Consider the following 15,093-nt stretch of genomic DNA (forward strand, 5'->3'; position numbering starts at 1 on the left):
AAACAAGGGGAAGGATAGAGAGGGTTGTGTGGGGCAAAGAAAAGTACGGATCATGATGAAAGAGAGCGAGGTTTTGAAAAAAAAAACAGTGTCTGCCATTCGTTTCCTAGAACCTTATCTCTCCGGCCGGGCTAGAGAGCGGTGCAAACAACCCGGCGTCATTAGCCCTCCCCCTTAGGTTAGGGAATTCATGCTTCTAATTCATCTGTTGTTTATTGTCGTCGGAGGTGGCGGTTGATGGTGTATTTTTATATGGGATGTTGATAGGTGGAGCCTGGTCAAATCAAAGAAAATAAGGTTTGAGCGGCCAACCATTTACCCTGGTTTTATGAAGTTTTCCATCAGCTTCCATAAGATGGTAGCTTCCATTGGCATACTTTTTCCTGATGATGAAAGGCCTTCCCATCGGAGTAGGAGTTTCTTATCTTTGCGTGTGTCGAAGAGATTGTCGTAGAGGAGCACCAACATTCCTTTCTTTAGTTGTTTTTGTCGAAGATGCTGGTTGAAGCTAAGCCGTGTGTGCTCTGCTTGTGCCGCATAATAATTTATTGCTTCTTCTCTAGCTGTAGTCTTTCCAAGTCGATGATGTGTATCTCTCAAATGCATGTTAGGTCGTTGAAGTTGGCTTGCCATTACTTTGAGACTTTGTAGTTGCACTTCAATGGGCAAGATTGCTTCCTTACCAAATACCAGATGATACGGTGTGAATCCCAAGGATGTACGGAATGAGGTTCTGTAGGCCCACAAAGCTGGTAGTAGGTACTTATCCCAGTCTCCCGGATGATTGTTTACCTGCTTGGTAATAATTTTAGAAACCATTCCATTCACCTTTTCAACTAGGCCATTACATTGAGGGTAATATGGTGAAGAGTGCCTCCTTGTAATGCCGAGTTTGTGCATTTATTCTCCTACCAAGTCTGCTTTGAAATCTGGCCCTCTATCAGAGATGATCTCTAAAGGTGTGCCAAACCTATAGCATATGTGCTCGTAGATAAACTTAGCTACCTCTACAATTGTGATTCTACTAGTGGATGTAGCTTCCACCCATCTACTCATGTAGTCGACCCCCATGATGATGTAAAATTTTCTTGAGTTGGCCCTAGGAAATGGTCCTATGGCATCGATACCCCACTTTTCAAACGGTCCATATGAAAGAATAGGTGTTTGTGGTTTAGGCATAAGTGACCTAGTGCCGACCTTTTGACACAGCTTACACGTCTTGCACCAGTGGTGTACATCTCGGTTGAGGCTAGGCCATATGAAGCCAGCCTGCAAGATTCTCCTACTTGTTATGTCTAGGGCAAAGTGACCACCATAGACCCCGTCATGACAACTAGCAATTACTCCCATGATTTCATGAGAGAGAGGGACCTTCCTGAGTATTTGGTCCTTACCCTTACAGTACAAAGCGTCATTGATGAGCCGATACCTTGTGGCCTTCCGCATCAGCCATTGCTTCTGTCCCTTTGTTAAATCCGATGGACATTCCCCTGTTTACAAAAAATGCATGATGTTAAGTAAGGCATCACTACCTTGAAATAGAGGAAGCTTTAGCTTAATGGCCCCAACCAACACTTCCTGCAGTGTTTCACTTGCTAGAGCATCTGCTTCATGGTTTTGAGTCCTTGGGATATGGTGTATTTGAACTTCTTCAAACTTACCCAACAAGGTTTTTACACCACTTAAGTGAGTCCTCAAGCTAGGATTCTTGCATGTCCATACTCCATTTACTTGCCTTACCAAAAGTAGAGCATCCCCAAATAGATTAAGGCATTGTACCCCTTACGAGACGCACCATTGTAAACCCTTGGTTAGTGTTGCATACTTAGCTTCGTTGTTTGAATGCAAATCTAACAAATGGCCAAGCAAAAATAACTTTACCCCTTTGCCATCAAAGACCACTATGCCCGCAGCTGCTTTGTCGGATGCTCATTTGTAGGCTCCATCAAAGTAGAGAGAGTGTTCTCCTTCTACCATCCGTGGTACTGGAGGTGATTGAACTTCTTCCCCTTTAAATTGCTTCTCCTTCCTCTCAAAGCCTTGGTAGGTGATGAGTCCTCCCAAGCTTGCCCTTGTCGTGCTTTCCACTTGTACTGTGTAGTCAAATTCTTGCAGACGAACTAGCCATTTAGTAATCCTAGCAGACACATCCATGTGTTGTACAACATAGGGAAACATCTCATCCGTGATTAGAATCACAAATTTCTTAGGCAGCAAATATGACCTAAACTTTGTAGTTGCAAATCTAAGAGCTAGGACTAAGTGTTCCACATGGGTGAAACCTTTCTCTGCTGCTGTCATCATTCGACTAGAGAAGTAGATTGGCCTCATGAAAGATGTCGTTGTATCCTTTTGGAGTAGCACAGCCCCCAATGAGTCATCACGCACACTTGAGGTGACATAGAATTTTTCATCCCACTTAGGTGGTGAGATAGTTGGCAGGGTGGCTAAGACCACCTTTACCTTGTTGTAGTGATGTTCGCTTTCCTCGTCCCAATTGAAAGTTGATTTTTGAGTGAGTTGTTGCAGCGGTAGAACAAGTTGTGATAGTAGATTTATGAATCTACTCAAGTACCTCACTTTTTGTAGAAAAGAGACCAGTTGTCGTGCGGTTATTAGTGAAAGTAGGGCTATGAGTGTAGATACCTTACTTGGGTCGGCGTTGATACCTTTTTTTGAAATTTCATGGCCTAGTAAAATGACTTTACTCTCCCCAATGTGGCATTTATCCACATTTAATTGCCCATCTAAGCTTTGCAACCTAGGTAACCTTCGGCTACCTTTTCTAAATGTGAAATGCGAGAGCTATATATACAAAAATCATCAATGAACACTCTTATGGATGTTCCAAAGAACGGTTGAAAAACATATGTGACATATCTTTGGAATGTGGTAGGTGCATTTGTGAGACCAAATGGCATAACTCTAAATGCAAAACAACCCCATGGCGTGATAAAAGTGGTTTTTAGCTGGTCTTCCAAGGCTATGCGTATTTGAAAATATCCAGAATAACCATCACACATGGTGTGGCATTCAAAACCCGCTACCGCTACTTCATTCAAAATTTCATCCAAGAAAGGGAGAGGAAAGTGGTCTCTTTTTGTAGCTATATTTAGTGGTTTGTAGTCAACACAGACCCTCCACTTACCATTCTTTTTAGGCGTCACTACTACGGGTGACACCCACTCTGATTTTTTAGCAGGATAGATGAACCTGCTTCCAGCAGCTTCCTACCTCGGTCAAGAGTGCCTTTTCTTGTATGACCCCCAGTCGTCGTAGCTTCTGCACAATTGGTTTTACCCCTTCCTTCATCTTAATATGATGTTCCACCACTACAATGCCTGTGATTCTTTCATAGTTGTCAACGAACAGGTCAGGAAATCCCATCAACATTTGCAAAAAACCATCTTTCTCCTCAAGCGTTAATTCCGTGGACAACATACCCTTCAACCTACTTTCTCCTAGGCCAGGTGATTTGCTTACCTTTTCATTGCGTTGCCCTTTTGATGAAGGATTACCAATTGTGCTTACCCTTTGTGGATCCTCTATAATCATGCCCATCACATCGATGGAACTGTCACTTTTTTCGGTGGATGTGGTCTCCTCCTCAGAAGTGGAAGACTCGCTACTGGTTTAATCTGCTGATGTTTCCAGATTCATTTCTTCTGCTTGCCAATATTCATGTCGTAGTAGATTGTCTCGCCTTTCTTACCGGTCATGCGTAGAAGGCCAGTGCCCCAGTCCTGTTTTTCCTTCATGGCCATTAACCATGGCCTTCCCAAGATTAGTGGATAGCCCTCCCCCTTAGTAGGCATTACAAAAACATCTACCTCTACCTCAGTGTTGAAAGCTTTTATCTTCACAGCACTTACCACACCTACACACTTTACCTTTGCGTTGTTTGCTCTTTGCCTTGCATGGAGAAGGCCTGTCAACCTCAAGCCCTAACTGAAGCATCATAGCTTCGCTCATCACACAGATTTGTGCACCTCCATCAATGTAGGTATTCCCAATTCTCTTCCCTTTTATGTTGAAGTCGATAGTTGGAAGGGTGTCATCCATGTTGCAACCCGAAATTGCTTCGGCTACCTTTGCTTTGGAGCGTCTTGTACTCACCATTTTGGACCATTGCTGCCTTACCTTTGGTGCGAGATGTAGCAGTTGTGGCCATGTAATCTTTGGCCCTTGCTCTGCCACATCCAATGTTAGATCATAGGGTTTATAACTTTCCCTTAACTAGAAGTTGGTGATGCCCAATTTCCGTCGTGGCCTGGATGGCCTCTTGCTAGTCTCTCCTCTCATGCTTCTCTCATTATTTGATTGTGTGGCTTTCTCCCTCCTAGGTCTTCAAATGGTTCTAAAAAGGTTACCTTCTCTTTACCCTTGTCCCTCTCCTTTGCTCTGGGTGGATCCACTACTACGGCTTCTCCTTTCTCTTCTAGCCTTATGATGTTTACAGGGCGATTAGGTGGTGGTGGTGTTGGAAGAGGTGGGATGGATGCTTGTGATGGTGCCTGGGGTGTACGTAGAATTTGTGTTGGTGAGACTGGTGCTCGGGGTGGGGGTGTTCTTTCTCTAGGGGGTGACAGTTGGTTCCTCCTACCTCCTCTATTATAGTTTTGTCGTGGTTTGGGATAGTAGTACATACCGTGACCATCTTCTGTGCAGTTTTAGCAGTGATACTCCTTGTTTTGTTGCTGTGCTCTTCCTAGGTCTTGATCTCTTTCTTGATTTCTTCCTTGCTGTATCAAGTGGACATACAAATTCTGCAGTTGGTCAATAATATGGGCCAACATATCTTGTTGGTCATCTCTTATTCCAAGAGTCGGTGGTGGTGGTGGAATGGTGGTTGTCGTGGTTGTTGGTCTGCACAATGTTCCTGCTTCTGTTGACTTGGTTTCTTTGGCTTTCATTCGCAGCTTCTTGTCCTTAAGGCGAGCAATCTCAACGGCTAACACGTACGTATCCGGGAATCTACCCTTCACCTTCTCCTTGAGAAGTGGCCATAAGCCATGCGTGAACCGGTATTTCTTTAGGAAATCGGGCGCAGCTTCCCCCCTTGCCAGTGACTCAACCCACCGTTCCCACAAATCCACAAATTTGGACTCACAGGTTGCATATTCTAAAAGACCCTCCTGCTTCAAGTCTCTCAACTTGTCCCACAACTTCTCTGAAGTGGTACCTCCTCCAAAGCGCCTCTTAAAAGCGGTTTTAAGGGCTCCCAATCATCCTTGGTTTCTTGTGGAAGTGCATTGTACCACGATCTAACTTCTAGCTTCATGAGATGCTTAAAGATTCTAACCCGGGATTCATCCGTATCTTTGTTGCTCACTACACATGCTACTTCAAAGTCATCTAGGAAGTCTGTTACCAAATCCTCCCCCTTCTTTCCCTTAGATGTTGGAAATGCTGCACTTGCCATGATTACTGAGAGAGCTAGAAAGACACACTGCTTAGCTTGCAAAAAAAAGTTTTTTTTCTCTTTTTTCTTTACAAGGAGGCGTGTATACCCTCTTATACTAGGACATAGATTAAAACTTCAAACGGTACATTGCCTTGTACCAAAGGTAAGAAAAATGGCTAATTTGATTCCAAAACCTCAAAAAACCACTCCCCACCCAGCATGGTGTCGATGACGTGCTGGTAGTGAGCCTTTAAGTCCAGTAGTACCTTGATTGAGCGTACTCGTGTTGATATGTGTGATCTGTCTTGGGGTAGGTTGTACTATTCATGTGAAGCTTAGAGGTGCTTAGTCACTGTCCAAGGTTGTGGGGGAGGGTGGTGTTCTTTCCTGAAACAAATTTAGTAGATCCCTAGTCTCTCTAGTGAGAGCGTGAGCAAATGCTTCCGTTATCTATGCTGCACCATCAGGTGCGACTTGGAAACTGACTGTGATAATTACCTCGGTGACTTGAGTTACCCGATTCTCGAAGTAGAATAGTGTTGATTCTCTATTGTTTGTGCAGAGCTCCCTCCATCTTGTTGTTGCGGGTTGGTTGTAGGTCGCGGACATGGTTTTGACCTTCTCCTTCTTCTTCTTGGCACTTGGCCTATGTATATCCACTGAGTTTGGCGTGTTGGTTGACACTCCCACTGCAGATCGATAACTGTTACGCTTGGCACTCGAGTTTCGATGGAGATGCGAAGTTCGTCTAGTTGTGCTTGGAGCTCTTCTTCTTCTATCATCCAGTTAGCGAACCCTACTCGCCATTCATCCATCCACAAAAGTTTAGGGGTTTCAGTCTTGTAAACTGGAGGGTTTCATGAAAGGATTCCTTGGTGGGGGCGCCAAGAAAATGATGTCCGAAATGACATACCATATGGGGTGGCCTCTACACCACACCTAGCCTGAACATCCCCAAGCATCATCTCAAGGTGGGAGTGATCCTATGGATAGGAAGGGGCACCACCTACCATAAATACGGCTAGGACGCAAACATACATGACCTAGGGTAGAAAACATGAAATGCTCTCTAGGTAGTCGACATGAAATGGTGGTGTAATAACCCTTCACATGTAGAAAATTGCCTGATCATTAATCATTAGTGTGTGCATAAGAGAGGTATGTGAAAAGCTCAAAAACAGGGCACACTGAGTGGCGGGAGAGATTGCACATGATGGAGCATGATAAGGGTGATATACAAGAGACGAAACATCCCGTAACCATGGGAAATCATAATAGAGAATGGACTCAAAAGATCAAGACAACATTACACCCTTTATTGGTGATGGAGATACTTACAAGTGATGGTCTTGACAACTACAAACCTGGCTCTTGGCATTAGGGATGTGACATGCAATACGAGCGCCATATGGTGCATGGCGAGGTTTGGAGTTAGCGGGAGGGTTAGTTGAGGGGAAATAGCAAGACGATGCAGCCACTGACGACATCAATCACCAACAATTTGAGAGGGCCAAGATGGCATGGCGTTGATTCCCTCAATCCGAGCGTGCTCATGGTTTTTGGTGGGAGAGCAACGACTACTTCATGTGCATAGAGAGAGAGAGTGTGAGAGAGTGAGCGATGGCGGGACTAAGAAGGTGAGGGAGAGGGTGAGGGAGTTGAGGGAGAGAGAGATCTTTTCATGCGCCCTATGGGATGGTTCGAGAGGACGCGCAAGGGGAAGGGGAAGGGGGGGGGGGGGGGGGGGGGGGGGGGGGGGGTGAGATGGTGAGGTGGTAGACTAGCTTTCGGCTGTTTGAGCGAGGAAGGGGGGGAGTTTAATGAAGTCAAAGGTGGAATATAAAAGAAAATGGAGGATGCATTATTAAGCTCCCCTTATGGGTTGTTCACACACTGTAAGAGCAACGAGGGAGAGGAAGGAAAGAGATAAAGAAGGGGCGGGAAAATGGAGGTAGTGAGAGAGGGGAAAGATGGGGAAATGGGGGGGGGTCGGGCTCGGCCCGTCGATGGAAGAAAACAAGGGGAAAGAGAGAGAGAGGGGTGTGTGGGGCAAAGAAAAGTACGGATCATGATGAAAGAGAGGGAGATTTTGAAAAAAAAACGGTGTCCGCCATTCGTTTCCTACAATCTTAGCTCTCCGGCCGGGCTAGAGAGCGGTGCGGACAACCCGACGTCAATGTCACCTCTTTTATTGCACCTTGTGGAGTGAGAGAGAGCATGTGTCTTTGAGTATGCAAGAGTTCCTTCATGCCGTAGAGAGTTGCATTTGGTGGGTGTGAGGCTAGTGGTATAGATGAGAGTGGAGATGTAGAGAGGGCAGGTGAAAATAGATGAGAGTTCCTTCATGTCATAGAGAGTTGCATTTGGTGGGTGTGAGGCTAGTGGTATAGATGACAGTGGAGTTGTAGAGAGGGCAGGTGAAACTAGATAGTTGCAGGACGCCATCTTACTAGTGAGGACGTCTATGGAAGTTATCACCATTTTTTTCTCTTGCCCCTTAGTTACTCTCATTTGATGAGTGCTGTCAATCTTTGTAATATCTACAAGGATAGGTGCATTAAGGTCATGAAGGACTTGTGGTTGATGGGTGATGAGGGTGTGGTGATCTCCTTAACGTCAATGATAAAACAATCAAGCATTAGGGCTTGGATGAGGATCTTCATAGACTCCAAGAGTTCTTCCAATTCTATGGTCCAATTAGCATACTCTAGAAGTCACTCATCCATCACAAAACATTAGAATTTAGTGTTGTAAATAGAATGTCGGGAGTTTGATCCTCCATTGGGGCACTAGTGAAATGATGCGGGGATATCACAACCCAAGGGCGATGGCCTCTACACCCCTAAGACTATGACCCTTAGTCACCCTAGGCATAATAGACATAGACATCATGAGTGAGAAAGAAAATAGGGCACCAAAAGCACGACTAGGATGCAATGCACACTCTATGGCAAGATAAATGGCTGAGTGGGCTATGCCAACATGATAACAAGCATGCTCAACCTAGAGAGTGTGCAATCACAATAGTGTGTATGAGGTGCACCCAATGAATAACCATCACATAGGTAGGATAACAACCCGTGCATTGTGAACTCAAAGAACCAAGGTGACATGTGTGTGGATTCACATGAAAGCATGCCCAACAATCAAAATAACATAGACTCAAATGCAGAGAAAGATATTGCAATAGCTATAACCATGAGATTTGACAGTGTTGGCCTTGCGGTGGCACCAACATCTAGGAGGGATAAAATTTTTGGTCACAAGGAATGTACAATGATGACCATAGGGTGCATGGAGTAGACAAAGTTAGGGAGGATTATTGAGTTAGTAACAAAGCCAATATGGTTACTACCATAACATGACAATGTCTCGGGTGATACTGAGAGCAACCACTAGACCTACAAACATAAATGGGTGGGATGGTGTTTGTGCCTCTTGCCCTAGTGTGGTCATAGTGCAAACATGTGGTAGTGAGTGTGAGTGGTGGTGATGATTACTTCCCACGTGTGTGTGTGGCACTCACATGTACCCAAGAACTATACCAAGAGTGCCAAAGATGGTGGTGTGACCATATCTTGTGCTTATGTGCATACCCATGGAGCATTGCTTAGTAGAGTTCTCTGGTACTAGTGCACTAATGTGTATAGCATAGAGTCATCTATATCTTGTACAAGTGTCTATGTGTGTATTGTCAATCTTTAAGTCCCTCAATGCTCTACAATTGGCCTCTTTTTATAGGAAAAAAGGAGGGTGATGATTGGGATGAAGTGGCCTTGGCGTGGCCATCCTTGTCTGTCTTGCTGCCATTGTTTATTATAAGTCCAAAGAGATAAAAGAGGGGAGAGAAAGTGTGGGTGTAGGGAAAAAGGAATTTATATGATGCTAGTAGTAGCTAGACTTAGTGGGAGAGAGAGGAGAGGGGAATTTACACAAGGAGTTGTCAATTGTGGGAATTTCTTGCAGAGGGTGAATCCACCAAAATAGTGGTAGTGATGGCGGGAAATTGCAGTCAGCTGGGGGTGGCCTCTACACCTTCTCGATCCAAGCCCACAATCACCTCAAATAAGATAGGTAAGCTATCTATGACAATGGGGGCATCACCTAGCAAGATATATGGCTAGGACGCAAACATATACATGAGTAAACATGCCATGCAATCTAGCATCAAGGCTCACACCAAAGTGTGGGATGGAGTGGTTGGGGAACAAAATGAAAGGGATGATGAGGGAGAGATAGTGAGAGTGAACTTGAGGGGGGGGGGGGGGGGGGGGGGGAGAGAGAGAGAGAGAGAGAGAGAGAGAGAGAGAGAGAGAGAGAGAGAGGGCTTTCTACTCACTCACATAGCACTTAGAGGAGGAAGAGGTAAGAAAATAATATGCAAGAATGTTTTCTCCTCATACAAGAGGTGGAAAATCCGCACGCCTAGAGATGCACGTAAGATGGAGGAATCGAGAGAGAGAGAGAGAGAGAGAGAGAGAGAGAGAGAGAGAGAGAGAGAGAGAGAGAGAGAGAGAGAGAGAGAGAGAGAGAGAGAGAGAGAGAGAGAGAGAGAGAGAGAGAGAGAGAGAGAGAGAGTGTGGTGGCAAATCCACACACCTCAACATGAAAAATGGAAGGAAGCAAACATAAACCCCACTCACAATAAAGCATAACCCAACAGACACAAGGTATGGCACGAAGGGAGAGTGTGTCGATTTCTTTCAAAGAAGGAGTATAGCAGGTAGCATGGGGCAAGAAGATGAGAAGGGAACAAGACCATAGGGTGCATAATGGAAGGATGGGAGGTGATGGCAAGGAATAGCATGAGGATAGCCATCATTCTACTTCTTGAAAACATGCCTTGAATCCTTCATAGCAAGTGTGTGGAGATTTGCTGCTCATTTTGTGCATGGTGATTGTAATGGTGTGGTGGTGGTGATTAGGGTTCATGCTACTAGCATGTAGTGCAAGGGTGTGTGTTGATGGTGATGGGGTGAGAGTGTGCACTAGATTTTCTATGTAGGTGTGTGTGATTTTTTCAGATAGAGACCCCTCCTTATATAGGGAAGGAGGAGGGAAATTTCAACAATTTATAAAATAGGAGATAATTATCCAAGCAAGCCCATGTGGAGGTGGGCCATCCTTGTCTAGTTGTGTGTGCATATGCCAAGTTATGAGTCTTGTGTGTGTGTGTGTGTGTGTGTGTGTGTCTGAGAGAGAGAGAGAGAGAGAGAGAGAGAGAGAAGAGAGAGAGAGAGAGAGAGAGAGAGAGAGAGAGAGAGAGAGAGATAGAGAGAAGAGGGAAGGGTAGGATAGAGTGATAGGAAATTTACAAGGTGCTAACCATGGCTAGCTTATTAACACGTGAAAGAGGGGAAAATACAAGGGTTTGTTGCAGGTGAGTAATCGATAGCAAGGGTGAACTTGCTAGAGATGAAGGTTTTTTCCCATAGTTGGCAATGACTTCCTTCAATGCCCTCATCTCTTATGTAAGATGCACCTTGACTAGTGTGGTAAGGGCCCATGATGGTGGGGAAGAGACCTTAGATGAGGTTGTGAGTGTGTAGGGAAAGATGAATGGACTTTGAGGGAGGGTTATCCTATGTCAGCATGACATGGTAGACTGGGGTCCACCATTTTGATCAATCTTGTAGCTCGTAGCTCCAAAAATTACAAAAACACTATGGCTGGAAAGCTCAGCTCATAAGCTACATTTTCTATTTTCAAATGAACCTCAAACTCGGGGAGGAAGTGGATGCCAAAAACTTGAGAAAAATGATGTACATTTTTTCCCACAAAAGTCTTCATGGTGGTCCCCCTTTTGTTGTCGTTTGCCATAGGCATCCCCAAGAGTCTTCAACCATGTGTGAAAGCATCCTCTAGAGCCTTGAACTTCCTCACATCCATCCGAGTGGGGTCAAGTTATCGATAATCTATGAGCTAGCCCATCATGAACTAGTCAACATAGTATTTCTTTTTTCCTTAAAATCTAGGCAAGTAAAATATTAGTATGTACATGGTAGAATAATCAAAAAAATCACAAAAGATATGGTGGGATAGAAATAGGTGGGTCAAATAATATTTTTTAATCAATGTTAAAGATATAAATTAGATATAAAACCTATTTAGATAATATGTACATGATAAAAAGGTTAGGGTTGGTTCCCACACAAAGGGGAGAGGTGGAGCAAAAAATTTTAAAGCAACCCCCATTAGCCCTCTCTCTTAGGCTAGAGGTATTCATGTCTCTAGGCCATGTTCAAATTGCCACTTGTTGAGGTAGAGGAGGCATCCTCCTTAGGGATATGCATCATAGGCACCTGATCAAGTCGTTGGAAATAGGGCTTGAGTCGCCATCCATTGACTCTGGTTCGATGCAATTTCCCAGTGGCATCTATGAGTCCATAACCACCATTGGTGTAGCGTTTGAGAATGATAAATGGTCCTTCCCATCTAGGCAAAAACGTCTTATCCCTTTTGGTGTCAACCTGTTGTCATATCTGATCACAAGCATTCCTCGCTTCAAGCCCTTGGCTTTGAGTCCCTTGTTCAACTTCTTGCACCTCTTCTCAGCCTCCTACGTGAGCAATGGCTTCATCCCTATCTAGATGTAGGTACTTTAGATCCAGAATGTGATTTCTAAGGTGTGTTTTAGCAGGTTCTACTTGTCTAGCTAGCACTCTGAGGTTGGCTAGTTGGACTTCTATGGGCAAAATTGCCTCTTTCCCATAAACAAGATGAAATGGGGTGAATCCAAGCAATGTTCTTAAAGATGTTCTATAAGCCCAAAGTGCAAAAGACAAATGTTTATCCCCATTAGGTTCATTGCTCACTTGTTTGGTAATGATCCTGCGATCATACCATTTATCTTTTCCATAAGGCCGTTGCATTGCAAATAGTATGGTGTGGAGCGTCGTTTGGAGATTCCTAGATTTTCCATGAGTTATCCAACTAGATCTCCTCAAAATCCTGGCCCCCTATCTGAGATAATCTCAAGAGGAGTTCCAAACCTGCAACAAATTTTCTCGAAGATAAACTTGGCCACTTCTTTACCAGTGATGCAAGTTGTTGCCTCCAGATTGAGCATAAGGAAGAGGCCCAATGGCATATATCCCCCACTTCTCAAATCAAACATATGAGATGATAGGAGTCTGTGGCTCATAGATGAGCCTTTGATCCCCAGACTTTTGACAGTCTTTGTATGTTTTGCACCATCAATAACATCCCGTTGTAGACTAGGCCAAATAAACCCAGCTTGTAGAATCTTCCTGCTAGTAATGTCTAGGGCAAAGTGCCCTCCACAAACCCCATCATGACAGTTTGCTAGTATCTCCCTAATCTCAATGGAGAGAGGCACCTTCCTCATGACTTGATCCTTACCCTTGTAGTAAAGATCGTCATTGATGAGACGATATTTGGATGACTTGCAAATTAACCACTAATTTTGGCCCTTTGAGATACCACCTGGGCACTCACCTGTTTCTAGGAATTGAATAATGTCAGCCATACAATCACTCCCTTGAAATAAAGGAGGCTTTAGTGCAATTGCTCCTAACAAAATAGTTTGTACTTGTGCACTAGCAAGAGCATCAGCTTCTTGATTTTTTGGTCTAGGGACATGGTGCAATTTAGATGGCTCATAGTGAGTTAAAAGACCCTAGTTCTTACAAGCCCAAGTACCATTCACTTGTTTTATCAGCGACATTGTGTCACCAAAGATGTTGAGATATTAAAGTCCATTTTGTGCACACCACTCAAGCCCTAGGATTAAGGCAACGTACTCAGCCTCATTGTTGGAGTGGACCTTTTCCAATACTTGTCCTCCCCATGATTAATGAGGACAACAAAGCCTGCTGCAGCATTCTCTGTTGTGCGTTTGTAGGCTCCATCAAAGTAGAGAGAGTGAGCTCCCTCCAACTTCGGAGTTCCAAGATAGGGTGCAACTCTTCACTTGCTGACTTGACTTTCAACTTCTTCTCAAAGTGTCTATGAGTGAGAATTCTGCCAAGACTGGCTTGTGGAGTTCTCTACTTGCATAGTGTAGTCAAATTTTTGCAATCTGATTAGCCACTTAGTAATTCTAGCAAATACATACATATGTTTTAATACATAGGAGAAAACTTCATCTACCGTTAAAATTACAAATGGCCTAGGTAGAAAATAGGGGAGAAACTTTGTTGTAGCAAACAAAAGTGCTAGCACCATTTGCTCAGTGCTAGTGTAGCTCTTCTTCGGGCCAATCATCATTCTACTAGAGAAGTAGATAGGGCGCATAAAAGAAGTGTGAGGGTCATTTTTCATTAGCACTACCCCAAGTGTGACGTTGGCCACACTAGGGTTGACATAAAACGGCTCATCCCACTTTGGAGGAGAAATGGTGGGGAGTGAGGCTAGAATCTATTTCATTTCATTGAACTGCTGCTTGTTATCTTCACTCCAAGTGAAGATATCCTTATGTGTAACCTGTTGTAGAGGGTTTACAACCTAGAGAGAAGATTCTACTCAAGTACCTCACCTTTTGCACAAAGGAGACCAACTACTTTGTTGTGGTAGGAGAGAGCAAAGACACGTCTTGAATCTTGCTAGGATCAGCGTCAATTCCTTAGAATAAAACAACATGGCCCAAGAGAGTAACGTTACTCTCTGCAATATGACATTTATCCACATTGAGTTACCCACCCAAAGATTGTAACCTAGCTAGACCCTCATACACTTTCTCCAAGTGCAACGATCGTGAGCTATAGATACAAAAATCATCAATGAATGCACGAATTGATTTGCCAAAGAAAGGCTGAAACACATATGTGAAAAAACTCTGAATGGTAGATGGGGCGTTAATGAGACCAAAAGGCATAACCCTATATGCAAAACACCCCCATGGTGTGATGAAGGTGGTCTTTAGCTGATCTTCTGAGGTGGTGCTGATTTGGAAGTACCTGGAATAGCCATAACACACAATGTAGCATTCATATCCTACTACCTCATTAAGAGTTTCATCTTGGAAGGGAGAGGGAAATGATCTCTCTTTGTAGCTATGATTTGTACAACACATACTCTCCACTTACCATTCTTCTTTCATGTGACCACCACTGGAGAGACCCAGTCTGAGTCTTCAACGGGGTAGATGAAACCCGCTTCCAAGAGCCTTTTACCTCCTTGAGTAGGGTATCCTGCTGAATCACTCCTAGTCGTTTGAGTTTCTGCACTACATGTTTGCTACCTTATTTTAGCTTGATGTGGTGTTGGACAACTGTGATGCCTGCGATCTTGTCATACTCATCAATGAATAATGTAGTGAAGTTTGTTAACATTGAAACATAACCTTGACGCTCTTTGCCATTCAACTCACTAGAAAGCATACGATGAAGCTTACTCTCCTCTACTAGAGGTTGTGTAGTTGGTGGCTCTCCTTGGCTTGACGATGGTGCGTCTTATTGCTCTACCTTCTTTGGGTCCTTGAGAATGATTCCCATCACATCGATATTGTTGCATCGGCGATCACTCTTACCCTTTTCCTATTGGACCGACAAGCCCGGTACCTGACTCTACCAAATAAATAATACAATGTCCATCGTAGGTGATAGGAATGTGCATGAGGGTTAACATGCCCCCCTTCCTGATGTAGATTCCGTCCTCGGAAGCTATTGAGTTGAAGCTCGTTCATCGATGTGGAAGATCCTTTGAGATGAGTGTCCTTAGCCTTCTTC

The sequence above is a fragment of the Adiantum capillus-veneris genome, chromosome 21, assembly GCF_014529385.1.
Source record: "Adiantum capillus-veneris isolate H3 chromosome 21, ASM1452938v2, whole genome shotgun sequence".
NCBI classification, from domain to species: Eukaryota; Viridiplantae; Streptophyta; class Polypodiopsida; order Polypodiales; family Pteridaceae; genus Adiantum; species Adiantum capillus-veneris.